Source organism: Bactrocera oleae, chromosome 5 (assembly GCF_042242935.1).
Source record: "Bactrocera oleae isolate idBacOlea1 chromosome 5, idBacOlea1, whole genome shotgun sequence".
NCBI lineage: Eukaryota > Metazoa > Arthropoda > Insecta > Diptera > Tephritidae > Bactrocera > Bactrocera oleae.
In genome coordinates this window covers 27,098,002-27,112,603 of record NC_091539.1, presented here as the reverse complement: position 1 = coordinate 27,112,603, position 14,602 = coordinate 27,098,002, and the positions used below count along the sequence as shown (strand labels likewise).

General features: G+C 40.8%; 1 pseudogene; it reads right to left on the bottom strand.

The window, feature by feature from the left end:
• LOC138857361 (uncharacterized) overlaps nt 1–8,644 on the bottom strand; it is a 43,604-nt pseudogene extending 34,960 nt beyond the window's left edge.
• Between the last annotated feature and the right edge of the window lie 5,958 nt (nt 8,645–14,602).

Here is a 14,602-nt window from a genome sequence, read left to right as displayed (position 1 = left end):
ACGAACGAAATAATTTTGTCAGATAAAAAATACTTTACAAATTACTTGTCACATGCGCATACTTATAAAAATAGTAAATGCGAATTCAATTGCTTCCTTTGTCATAAGAGAAACCACTCAATGCTTCTGACCCCAAAACAGCGCTTATAAGAAAAGAAACACGGGTTTAATTGCAAAAGCAAATCCTGAAAAACACAATCTTAAAAATTGCTAAGGGACAAAATGCTGCTCAAAGGCACAAAAATCTCAAGCGCTACACAGCGAAATTCAAAGTAGGGTATTACTACCCCCAGAAGTCATCTCCATCGAACAGCGAGGAGAACTCTACAAACTTAGAGCTTTAATAGACCAAGGATCACAACGATCCTTTATAGCTTTTGGGCACAAAATAGGCTAAAACTGCCATCAAAACAATCGAATTTTGAAATTACGGGAATGGGCGAAAGAGTAGTTCAAAACTCAAATAAAATCTGCCCCATCTGAAGCTAACGGATCCCAACTGCAATACCCCCGCTCAAATACTTGTATATATACTATTAGGCTTATACCGCAAATAATACTTGAAGGTGTTGAAAAAATTTTAACCACCCTTCTAGCCCAAAACACTATATTCGCTTGGATTCTAAATCGACTAGTCGCAGAACCAGTTTCCACATCAACAACTCAAGTTGACGAAAATTCAAAAAAATACCTTAATTCACAATTCAGAAAATGTTGGAAGTTAAAACAACTCTCCCCCATATCAGTCACAATCCAAGATGATCAGTATTGTGAAGACTTCTACAAAGTCACAACTACTCGATAAGGTAATAGTCGGTACGTCGTACGACTACCTTAAATTCAGAATATTCCAACACTCCATGAATTGGCAGAAAAAACAAAGTCAGAGTCCCTTCTGACAAGATTAGTTTTAAAAACACAAATATGTTACTTTTCGGCCCCGCAGGATGGCTCTTGCCAATAATGATACCAAAATCCTGTTTCCAAAATTTTCAGCTATGTGGCGCGCTACTACTTCCTAAATTTTCATAACTTTAAAATAATTCAAAAATAAAGTTAAGGGTTCACCATACTCTAATGTGATACAGTAACGCATCTAGACTTACGAAAAGCAAAGGTTGCACTTATCACATCTATTTAAGCGCTCCTCATATGGGTGGTTTATGAGAATCACCTCTAATTTCGCAGCCCTAACCCCAGAGCATGTTAACAAAGCATCCATTCTGGCCATATCTGAGTCAGACGTGGAGTCGCTAGCCGATAATATAGAAATTGCAAACAATTGCCAATAATAAAGAAAGGGCAAATAATAAATAATCCGCACAAAAAACCGATAAAAGAAATAACCGCAAATACAATAACTACAAAAAACAACTACAAATTCAACAAACTCGCTAAATAAAGTTGCATATCCTTTGCACACAAATTAAAATGCATACAAATATGCTTTCTGCACATACAGGTAAATATGGATATAACTCCATCACCATGTATGTCGCGCCCTCGGCTACTCAACCAGCAGCTCGCCGAAATACATACAATATAAGCATATACGTGTAATACTAGGCAAAATATTCACCTAGGGGACCCAGGAGGTTTATATGAGATAAGCACACATATACACACCACTATACTCGTAAAAACTGGCACACCCTAATAATACACACCCCACCTGAGAACACTCAAGGAATATCACCCCACACGACGACATCACCACACTCAACCTCTGAGAACAACATGTACGAAGACACCTAAAAAAATTACGGGATAATCTCTAAATCTGCATTCGCTTAATAGACAGCTGATACAGCGATCCTACACATTCGCCTATAGTCTAAGGGGTTGAGCGCTACCTCACCTCTTTCGTTTCATACCAGTTCGATAGACATCGTTCCGCCGCGCCGACTTTCAACAATCCAATTCAATTATACTTCAAACTCTTTTCTTTTAAAATTAATTATTTATAAAAGAAGATGATCATTTATTAATTATTATAATGTCAATAATAAAACTTTGTATTCGAAACACATCGGTTTTCTTTTAAATTATTCAAGCGATTGTAAATGCAGTGTTAATATCTCGGTGGTATTCACCAACATAGTAGACACACGTTAAATCAACTACTTTTTATCTGAATTCACCACTTCTTACTTATATCTTCATTGTTCTTTACACGGCAATACTCTAACTAGAACTGCGTTTGCTGCACAATCCGGCAGCCCTTATATAATATATCTTTAAGAACATCCTGGCAACTACGAAATCGCTTCTAGTTGATTCTGGCAATTTATCGTCGGTTCGATTTTGTTCTATCATTCGTGCTCGTCACACTGCGCTCCACGTTTCGGAACAACCATAAGTGCTCGAGAAATTTGCCCATACTCGATGCAAGCAGCACCACTTCAACTTTAAATTGCTCTGCTCTGCCCAATATGCTTTTGCGACTGGCCTTTCGGTAGTTATTTCTCCACTCGTTGTACATTTTTTTTAACTCCAATTCATGTATTACACCTTGCAATTCTGGATCCTCTTGCAAAGAGACAACCGGTTTAGCTTCAAATTTATACTGGTCTTCCACATGTGCTGGTATACACGCTTCCTGCTCTTCCAACTGTAAGGACACTTGTGCTGGTATACAGGCTTCTTTCTCGTCAGATTGTGAGGACCCTTGCACTGGTACACACGATTTCTTATCAATAAATTATTTTTCTTGTATTTTCGCTATTTATTCCCCTAATATCAATTGAAACACTTATTCGTCAACATTAACGTTTCCTGCTTCAATGACCTCTCGTAACCGTGCTTGTAATTCGGACTTTAATCCATTTGTCGCCAAACCACGTTACTTCAACTCTTAGATCAGTTGTGGTTCAGATAGTTAAACTTAGCCATTTTCGAAAAATTTTCTCCTTGACAATCCCACTTCTGACTCCAATTGCAACGGATTTATCGATAAATCGTCTACCTTGTAACTCATTATTGTGTAATTGTTAAATAAAAGTCCTAATCGAATACTATACACTTATCTTTATTTCTAATCCAAACAACTTAAAGCATTACTACTCATTATACGAATTCACAACTTCTTACTTATATCTTAATTGCTCTTTACACGACAACACTCTAACTAGAACCAGAGATAAATTGATGCCCAACTCATCTCTTACTGGAAATGATAGAGCAATTGCTAAACCTCAAAACCTCCTGAACTCAGGCAACTGTCAAAGTGTAGGAGGTCTGATGTTTAACAATTGGAAAAAGGGGGATGACCAGATTAAAACCCTACAAAAACATATGTGAACAGAGAGAGAATTGTTGCTTCTGTTAAAGATCACTAACAAAAATTGGAAAACAATGAAAATTAAAGAACACGCGAAATTGAAATGTACATATGTGATAAAATATTTTGTGATACCATGCTGCGTAGCATGAATTTTTAATAAAAAATTATAACAAAAAAAAAAACATAAATGAATTGAGAGCTAATACATATATTCAACTTATTAAGTATAACATATATAATATATTACAAAATCACAAAAAAGGGTTTAAATAATTTCTAGTTGGGTATTTTAATTTAAATGCCCAAAAATTATTATTTTGTCCGATCTGGCTACAATGGAAAACGTTGATTGATAATTTTGAGACGCTCTCCACTGGAATAAGTTGGACAGCCCTTTATCCCTGCTAGAACTGTGTTTGCTGCACAGTCCGGCAGCCCTTATATTATATATTAGACCTTTAACAAAACATTGCCAGAGCATTCTGGCAACTACGAATTCGCTGTCGAGTTGATTCTGTCAATTTATCGTCGGTTCGATTTTGTTCTATCATACCCGATAACATCTTGCTACAATTGAATCTGCCGACAAATATGAAGCTGCCAAAATATGTAGCCGCCAACGTCCAACATATTATGTAGGTTAGGTTAGGTTAGGTTAGCGGGTCGATCCTAAGAAGGATCACACTTGGATAGCTTAAACGCCGGTCCGTTGTGGTACCCAAAACTCCTATGAGCCGGATCAATAGACCCTTACATGTCGACCAAGCGCTTTGTGCCTATGACAAACTTGTTGAGATGGCCAATATCTGTTTCGGCCAGATCTTCTGGACCGCCAAAAGTATGATTGCCGAGATGTTTTAATCTCAACGTAGCAAAAGCCGGACAATGGAGGAGAAAGTGCCGGGATGTTTCCACTTCACCCATACAGCTTTGACAACTGCCATCGGTAGTATTCTAAGCCGCACCGCTTGAGTTCCCATTGGACAGTGCCTACCATGGCGGCGAGGTGAACTTTGTTCAAAGCGAGAAGATCCCCCGACCTCCTGCGATCCACTCTCGGCCAGAAGGTTCGCGCAGTCGCGCAGGAGCTGGTCGCCGACCAGCGTCTGCTGAGCTCCTGCGAGGTCCATTGGTCCAGAGCAATGCAAGACGTTAATGGAGAACCAACTCGATCCCATTCCGATGTGAGCGGGGCAAGGGTACCCCCCCTGGCCAGCTCATCGGCCTTGCAATTCCCAGCGATTCCGCTGTGACCAGGCACCCAAACGAGCCTGATATTGAAGTAGCCTGATGCGAGGACAGACACTCCTTGACTAGCTTTGAATGCACGGTTCGCGCACTCAGGGCTTGTATTGCCGCTCTGCTGTCGGAGTGAATGCTCACCTCTCTAAACGAAGCTACACTATGTAACAGTACTTCTACCGACACCTTGATCGCGGCCACTTCCGCCTGAAAAACGCTACAGTGGTCCGGTAGCCTGAAGCAAAGATTGACGGAGAGCTCTTTACAGAAAACCCCCCCTCCAACTTTCCCTCCTAGCTTCGACCCATCCGTGAAAAAACTCACCGCGCCTCTTCTCCAGCGGCTTCTTCCCCTCCACATCTCCCTCGTTTGGATATGAGCAGAGAAAAAGCCGCCTCGAGAGGCCGCTGTGACGCAGTGATCCAAATTTTCAGAAATGCAGGTGAAGGAGGAGAGAATTGCGGCGTGTCCTTGTTCGGACCTCTTCACAAGCCCAGCTTCTCTGAGCCTAATAGCACACCTCGCAGCAATGCACCTACCGGCAATGTCCACGGGAGCTATATTTAATATAGCGTTGAGAGCTATCGTTGGTGTGGTTCGCAGTGCACCGGAGATTCCGATGAGCGCCGCTCTTTGGACTCGCTCAAGCTTTTTAGCCAGGGTAGTCTTTTTGAGCGCCTTCCACCAGACGAACACACCATAGAACAGTATTGGCTTGACTACGGTTTCGTAGAGCCAGAACACCACCTTTGGTGAGAGTCCCCACCTTTTCCCTATAGCTCCCCTGCAGCAGTATAAGGCGACCGATGCCTTCTTGACTCTCTCCTCGATGTTCGGCCTCCAAGAAAGCTTTCTATCCAGGATGAGCCCTAGGTATTTCACAGGTTGAAGACGTGAACCCCCGAAGGAGGGGAGAGGCACATTTGGGATCTTATACCTCTTAGTGAATAAAACCATTTCGGTTTTACTTGGGTTGACGGCTAGGCCGCTTCTGTTTGCCCAGTTGGATACCACGTTTAGGTACCCTTCGGGGAGCTCATATACGGTATTCAGGAATTTACCTTTAACCATAAGAACCACATCATTAGCATAGGCTATCACTCGACAGCCTTGCTCCTCGAGTTCTATAAGTAGGTCGTTTACAACCAAGATCCAGAGCAGAGGGGAGAGTACTTCTCCTTGCGGAGTTCCCCTATTTACCTTTCTGGTTGACTTAGCACTACCCCACTCCGCTACGACAGTTCTGTCGCAGAGAAGACTGAAATTGAGGTGTTTGAGGTTCGATTCCACTTCAAACTTTTCGAGGGCTTTAACCACTGCCTCTGGCCGAACGTTATTGAAGGCCCCCTCGATGTCGAGAAAGGTGCCCACTGCAAATTCCTTTTGCAATAGCGCTGTCTCCAGCCATGACACTACATCATGCAAAGCAGTGTCGACCGACCTGCCCTTGATGTAGGCATGCTGCGCTCGTAACAGTTTACCCCTCGGTATTCTGCACCTGATGTACAGATCCATAAGTCTCTCCAGCGTTTTCAACAAAAACGAGGATAGGCTGATGGGTCTGAAATCTTTTGCACCGACATGAGAGCTTTTACCGGCCTTCGGAATGAACGCAACCTTAACCTGTCTCCAGGCCTTCGGGACATGGCCCAATCTAACACAGTTCGCGTAGATAGGGGCCAGCCAGCTGCATGACACCTTAACCGTTCGCTGTAGTTGCGCCGGTATGATGCCATCAGGACCCGGGGACTTGAAGGGCTTAAAAGATTTCAGCGCCCAGGTAAGATGACGCTCATCCAGAAGGTCCAAGAAGGCTGTACAGCCTTCCTGAAGCTCCCCCAGTGGCACTTCTTCAGCAAAGCAATTTCGTGGAAAATGAGCATCTAGGAGTAACCTCAGCGACTCCACGCTACTCGTAGTCCACCCGCTATCTGCATTTCTTAGATACCCAACGGAATAGGATTTTTCGCAAGAATGCGTCTAAACCTTGAGGACTCGTGACAACCCTCTACACTGTCGCAGAAGGCTTTCCACGAAGCCCTCTTGGCTTTCTTCAAGTCGGACTTGTAAATGGCCAATCCGGCCTTGTACAACGCCCAGTCGTCGCTAGAGCCACTTTTACGGGCTTTATCGTCTACTCGAAGATCTGATCTCCGTTAGCTCCGAAGTCCACCAAGGGGGTTTCCCTCTACTTTTCTGAGTTTTCAGAGGACAGGAGCTTTCAAGAGCAGATCTGCTGACAGAGCTGAAAACCTCGACGAGCTTCTCAATCGCGTCCGCAGATAGGATCGAATCCCTGTCAGGCGCGGTTGGGAGAGCTGTACGAAGCTTCCTGCAATACAGGACCCAATTGGTATTCTTGAAGTTTCTGTAGGTTCTATGCTTCGGGCGCGAGGCGTCCAAGCTGAACCCAATATATTTATGATCAGAAAAGGAGTGGTCGTCTAGAACTCTCCATTTCGAGATCAAGGGAGCAATTTCCCTAGAGGCTAGCGTGACATCAAGGACTTCCGCCCTGCTAGCTGTCACAAAAGTAGAACAGTTTCCTCTATTACAGATAAAAAGGTCTACATCACAAATAAAATCTAAAAATGACTCACCTCTTTGTGTCCGAGCTCCCCCAGACGGTGTGCCTTGAGTTGGCATCCGAGCCTATAATAACCGCGGCTTCTTTGCGTCTGGCCTCTGCCAGAGCCATCCTCAGCAAGCGGAGGTGGTTCCACCTCGTCGTCGTGCGGCATGTAGGCTGAGACAAGCCAGATTTCCCTAGCACTGTCCTCCAGCCTAGCGGTGACGACGTCCTCGTTGCTGAAATTAGGTAAAAGAAAAACGTTAAGTTCATTTCTGACCAACAGGCAGGCTCTGGTTCTACCTGTGCTGCTTGCCGCCAGGAGCTTATGGCTATTTGTCCTTAGTCCAGATATCCCATAGCTACTCAGCCACGGTTCCTGGATAAGGACAACGTCGGCTTCGTCCCTTCCTAGACGAAGCACTAGATCGGCGGAGGCCGCCTTTGAGTGCTGGAGGTTAATTTGGAGGATCTTCATCCTCCAAACTCCTCTCCAGCAGTGCGAGTTCCGCACCATCGTCCATATCGTCGACGCCAGCCTCCTCGAACAGATGCTCGAGACTGAAGACGGATCCGCCATCACTTGACGATCCGCCCCCCATGCTCCCCTCCGAGAGGACAGGGTCGACGTCCATTTTCGAGAGGGGAACTTTCCCACTCTCTTCCACCCCCGCAGGAGGCAGCGGGCCATCCGCCCTGGCTTCTGTTGGGAGCGTCTTGAGAACGACTCTCTCGAAGCCTTAGCTTATGGCCCCCTTTGTGACACTGAGAGGAGCGAGGGACTCCTTGTTCAGGAGTATCAGCGCTTGCCGATATGGTGCCTCGGTCCTGATCACCCTCCAGTCTTGGGTGGGGAGAGATGGGTTGCAGTACCGCAACATCTCTTCAATTTCGGCCGGGGTGGAAGGTTCGGCCGGAAGCCAGACCCGAGCCCGAGGCCGCATCGGGAGATCCGATTTGGCCACCGCCTCGAGCCTTGCTCCTTTCCACACCTCCCCTACCCTGGCTACCGCCTCCTTGTAAAGGAGAGCCGACCGCTCGTCGGCACACCTAATGAGTTTGTGAATGCCGAGGTTCCACCCAGCGCTTTCACATCTATGGGGTGGTCCAGGGCTTCCCCTGACCACCTTCATGAAAACAGCAGAGATAGCTGCCGCTACCCGCTTCCACTCGTCATGGGAGATGGCTCCATCTCCTCTGCTTCGGTCGTACACCCCAAGCTCCACTGTGCTTGCGAGTTTAGCGATTTCGCTAAACATAGGTGCGGGTCCGACCCGAGGCTTTTTGCCGAGGGAGGATTCCCCCTCCTGCGATCTTTGCCGCTTTATTGAGGTTTGGGGCCCGCTCGGCCCCACTTTACCGTCGCTCAGCACCTTTTTGGCCCAATCCAGTGTGCTAACATGCTGGTCAGATTTCTGATCAGCCTGCTTGTCACCGTAGCGCTCCAAAATCTTGGCAGCCAGTCGACGATCAGACTTCAGCTTTTTAGCTGCAGTCACTCGCTTCCCCACCGGGCCCTTAGCGCTCGCCGAGGACCCCGTGACCCCCATGAACTTAGCAGAGGTTCCTCTGCTAGTGCTGGCAATTCCGCCTCGCACTTCCGCCCTACCCCGGGTTGCCGTCGGCAGACTCCTGCCGACTCCCCCTACCTTACCGCCCCCCGTGACGGTAAGCCAGGCACGCTCATACACTGATGATTGCACGATATTGTGATAACTGATGATTGAACGAAAGTAAACAACAATCTCTACGACCTTTCTTCTTCTTCTGCGAGGAGCTTAACACTCTCCCCTACCAAATCCATAGTGACCATATTCATGAATAATTCAGTCGATGGCGTTAAACAACCCTAACATTTTAGGTGTTACGCTCGACAGCCTTTACACCCCGCATATGCCCACGTTTGTTGCCAAAGTACGGAGCCGCAACAAAATCTTAAAGTCCCTAACTAGCAGAAAGAAACATTGTTGGCAACTTACAAGGCAATCGGTCGGTCCGTCATCAACTATGCAGTACGGGTATAGTTGCCTGGATGCATCATGACGCAGATGAAGAAGCTCCACACTTGTCAGAACACTGCACTCCTTCGGAACACCTATGCAGCGAGGTCTGTATGTACTTCTTTCCTCTTGATTTCACATAATTCTTCACATTGTTAAGTTCTTATTTTTGTTTTCTTTACATTTTCTTATTACTATTGCAGTTTGCAACAGAATCAATTTTATCTCCATGTTGTTACCGCTATCAAAAATTCTAGTTAATAAATAACCAAAAGCAGTCCTGACAAGTTGTAGTTAAAGGGAAAAGCGGGGTAAGTGTTTATGTACATTTTAGTATTTGTATATACTTGTATGCACAAGATGATGATACTGACTACGAAAAGCAATGTATTTTGAAATTCCCATTTTGACTGGTTTTTTACCTGCCTAAGGTTATTATAGATATTTTTGGTATTCTAAGCCAAGTTACAAGTATACTAAACGGAAGGAGCAATATTTTTTATACGTTCTTATAATTTAAAATAAAACGGCAGTGACTAAGATTGAAAGAAGCTCAAGTAATTGTACCATTTATTGAGTTTTTACCATAATATAAATTTTTTTGTACATCCATATATCTGATATCAAATGAAAACCACAAAATAATGATAGATTATGAAAAAATAATGACTGATAAAATTAAAATTACTTTCATACTTTATGGATCTCTGTAAGATTTTAAAACAAAATATAATATTCAATAATAAAGAATACTTATATCATTGGCAAGTTTGTTACATGCAAAGTAGTTATGGTAAAATGAAAAAAAATTTAACAGCGAGTTCTGGAGGTCAAAATTTCAATCCTTCTTTATCCAGCATCCAGCTTAAAACATTGTTCCAGTCTCCACCTGTCATAATTTATTTTCAGAGGGCTCTTTTAAAACTGAAATAACTGGTGGAAACCATAAACTAAATAATGGAACAACAAATTTTTTCAATGATTTTAAATCCCGAAGTGGTCTGATTGAGCCATTTAAAAATTATAAAACCCACTTATATGAAAACACTTGACAGTAACCCGCTTTACCTACTGAACTTTAAAACAGATGTTTTTATTATAATTATTATTATTTATTAGATACATTAGTATGCATTTTAGTTTTAGCGTGTTTGTTAGGTATACGGCGTTTTTACATACATTGAATTTTGTATATCAATAGTGAAAATCTATCCAATTAGTTGCTTTTTCGTGTTGTATATAATGGAGTATGCAATTCCTTGATGACTCGGCGCTCAGAGTTTTTTCGACACATACTATGTATGTATATATTCCGAATTTGAGAATTTAAGTTATTTTTTCACGAAATTGTTGATAGGATATCTGAACATAATATGTACTTTCCTATGTTGCTGTGTGCCTTTAGTATGATTAAGGGCTTGGCGGTGAATATGAAATAATCACGGTTGCCGTTGGATTGTTTTTTTTTTACCAAAATGTGGACCAAAATGGGTAAAAATGTACAAACCTAATTCGAACCAGAAGAACGGAAGTTGAAGAGTGTTCTTCAGGCTTATGTATGCTCTAAAATATATTATCACTAAACATATTAAAAGTATAATACAGTATTAATATAATGTAACTATGCATAGAAAATAGAAATATTATCAAGTATGTTAAATTAACAGATCTTAGGAGCATTTAAAAAAATGCCGACCAAATGGAATGATTTTGTTTAAAAATCGAACAAATTTAAGAAAATATTGAATATTTAAGTATCACCAGATATCTTGATAATGAAGATTGTTTGCATGAAATTTTGATTTCGTTTTAATATCTTCACTTTAAGATTTGTATGATATTTTTTATAAAAAATCCTTATTTTGAAGATAAATCTTCACTGCTGGCAGCACTGAACTTGACCCAAAATTCAAAGCTGTTTAGTGTTCAAAGATTCGATAACTTAGAGAACTGTCGGGAAACTATTTAGCAACGCTGCCACTGAATATGATTGTAATGAAAATACCCAGTGCATTTATTGGCCAAAGAAAATTTTCTAAAGCATTGCATTCAAAATGGACTATTTCGAAAAAAAAATGAAAAATAATTGACCAAATTTGGTCCAAAACGTGTAAAAAATAGTTAGAAAAAAGGCCTCCTGAAACGATAAATGTTAATATCGACAACGGAGAAGGCGATTGCGATTTCTTCCAAAAATTGATTACGGTACATTTTAGATAGAGTGTGACTTTTTTATATATATAAAGACTCAAGTGTATAGAATTGTCTCACAGTAGCCATGGCGGGAAGCATAGTTTCTTGTGGTTAATGCGGGCAACTGTGGGTAAAGTTGTTTTTTGTAGTGATGCACAGCGACGAATTGTGAATAGAACCTTATAAGTGCGCTACGCTTTGGTTACAGCTGTAAAATATTTGTTTGAACATTTATATAATATAATTTTGCAGTTGTTTCGAAATAATCCATCTTCTAACGATGTAAAAGAAAATCAGAATAATTTTCAAAAATATCAAATTTTATGTTAAACTAAATGATAAGGATTAAGCATCAGGTTCATCATCATCATTAAATTTTAGTTAAGAATAAATTATTGAAAAAAAGAACTTTTTTATAGTCGACATTTGGCAATTCTTCAGAACAAGATACCGAAGAAGTATAATCAACTTGCAAGATTTATTGCAAGATACAGATCTGAACGAAACGCCGTCAAATTTTCATCCATCAGAAGAAACACAGTCAACAAGTGATATTTTACAATTAGGTAGTGATCCTTTTATATAGAATTCAAACGAAGAAACTCGAGATTTTATAACTAGTATAAACAGTATAACACCGAATGTGGTCACGAATTTTAAAAATACTAAATATGTTTTTAATGATATAACGAGGGTTTGTTCTAAACTTTATTTGAACATTCTTTAAAGAACGTAGAAAGTAAATATCGGTAATGGTTAATTTATTCTGAAACTATAGTATCTGTATTTTGTGCTATATTTACTTCTTGGTATATGTGAAATGAACGCTTTCACTGGAGGAGGGTTTCGCGATTGGAAAAACTCAAAAGCACGCTTTGAAGCTCATGAAAATTCAGATTTTCACAAAATTAACGTTAGGGATTCGAAATCTCGAACAGTCGCTCAAGGGCGTATTGATGAACGTCTCATACGAGTAAAAACACGTCAAGTGGACCCCCCCATTTTCCACTTGATCCTCGAATTTGAATGTGAGTATTTTTTCATAAATTAGTCACCATGAACAAGAAATGCCTGGATCAGCTTTTTTTAATTTTAATTTTAACAACAATTTTTTTTAATTGAACTTTTTTACTACCTTTAGTTAAAAAGTTAATAATTAGAAAACTATTGGTGATTTTTTAATGAAATTTTCAGGGGTTATAGTTCAATACTTGTACTTTGAGAAAATATGCATGAATTTAAATTGTTTTTTTTTTATATTGTTAATTAACTTTTAAGTTAACAAATGAAAATTTTAATGAATTCTCCCTCAATACCCGCTACTAATATTTCAAGGCCAAACTTATAACTGGAATTTCTACTTCTTTAGCGATATCTCTCCTCACATAATTATCACATCAGATAATGAAGATCAATAATTCTCAAAATTCCTTCTCACTTTTTTCTCTTTTCTCATATCGCTAAGAAATGTTCAAATTTCTGCAATGGAATATGAACGGTTTCTACAACAATTACACTGACCTAGAGTTACTCATAAAAGAGCAATCCCCAACTGTTAAATAATTGCAAGAGACACACCTTTCATTTAACACCACAGCTGCAGTACCTAAACGCCTATTTCTCCAACCTAACAAAAAACCTTACTAGTAAGCAAGGAGTTGCTACTCTGATAAAAAAAAGATATCCCACACAAATTTCTTCCTACATATTGTAATATCTCTACAATAGCAGTGGAAATTTTTATTGGATTTAAATTAACCATCCTAACAGTTTATATCCCACCACATCAAAACTTCAATATCAAAGAACTCCGCGATATAATCAGACCCATTCAAACACCCCTAATTATACTTGGCGATTTCAACGCCTGGAGTCCTCTTTGGGGCTCTGAATGTACTAACCAAAGAGGTAAAATCCTAGAAGACCGTATATTAGCGGAGAATTTAACTATTTTAAACGACGGCTCTCCCACACATTTTTCTACACACAATTCGTTCACGAATGTAGACCTGGTCCTTTATTCTTCTGCTATCGCACCCAAACTAAATAGCCAAACCTTAACTGAACTATATAACAGTGATCATTTTCCTATTATAACTCACCTATCAACCCCCTTATCTAACAAAGGTTCGGCAAAGCCGAAATTTCTGTTGGACAAGGCGGATTGGTCTAAATTTCAACAACTTTGTGAAAGATATTCTGCTGCACATCCCCCTGTCAATAATATAAATAAAGAAACAGCTACGATTACCAAAATAATTAAAACGTCTGCCCACTTCTCTATCCCTCAAACGGGTAAAAAAACTTTCAAAAGTCATGTGCCTTATTGGTCTACCGAGCTTTCAAAACTAAGAGAAGAAAAACAATTACTATGGACAGTATACAAAAAAACTCGCTCTATCCACAATTTGATAAAATATAAAAAAGCCAATGCAGTATTTCGAAAAAATATTAAAGAAGCTAAGCGGACTTGCCTACAAAAACTTACCGAAGCTATCACTCCCTTAACAAGCCCCAAGAAACTATGGGCCGACATAAAAATGTTATCAGGCTCGTATTCGCAAGTTAACCTTAAATGTATCATGAGCCCGAATGGCATTTCGCATCTGTATGGTCCGACTACTCGAGCGACTCAAATTTCCACTCCTCCTTCGTATTAAATAAAAACGAACTTCTCAGAAGAAGGTATAGTAAAGACAACCCACCTGTACATATTACCGAATCAGACATAACCATCGCCGAATTCGATTTCACAATATCATCAATGTCAGGCAAGACTCCCGGTGCAGACAGAATTTCATACCCCATGCTTAAAAATTGCCCTTCAAGTCTCAAAAACAGAATTATTAAATTATACAACAATATCCTATGTCAAGGTGTCTACCCCCAAAGCTGGAAAAATGCAGTGGTAGTTTCCATTCCCAAATCCAATAATGTCTCAACAGACGTATTCGGTTACAGACCTATATCACTCCTCTGCTGCATGGGCAAAGTACTAGAAAAAATTCTATCAAAACGAATCTCTGGGTTCGCATTAAAAAGCAACCTTCTCTCCCCAAACCAAGTGGCGTTTAAGGAAGGACAAGGCACTATAGATGCTTTACTTTATTTCGAAGACTTCGCCAAAACTGCTTTATCGAAAAGAAATCACGTATCTACTCTCAGTTTGGATTTCGAAAAAGCCTTCGACAGAGTCGGTTTGCACGTTATCTTACAACAGCTTGAGAAGTGGCAAATTGGTGCAAAAATATTTAATTTTGTTAAATCTTTCCTAATTAATCGTAAAACCACGGCCAAAATCAATAACACCTTTTC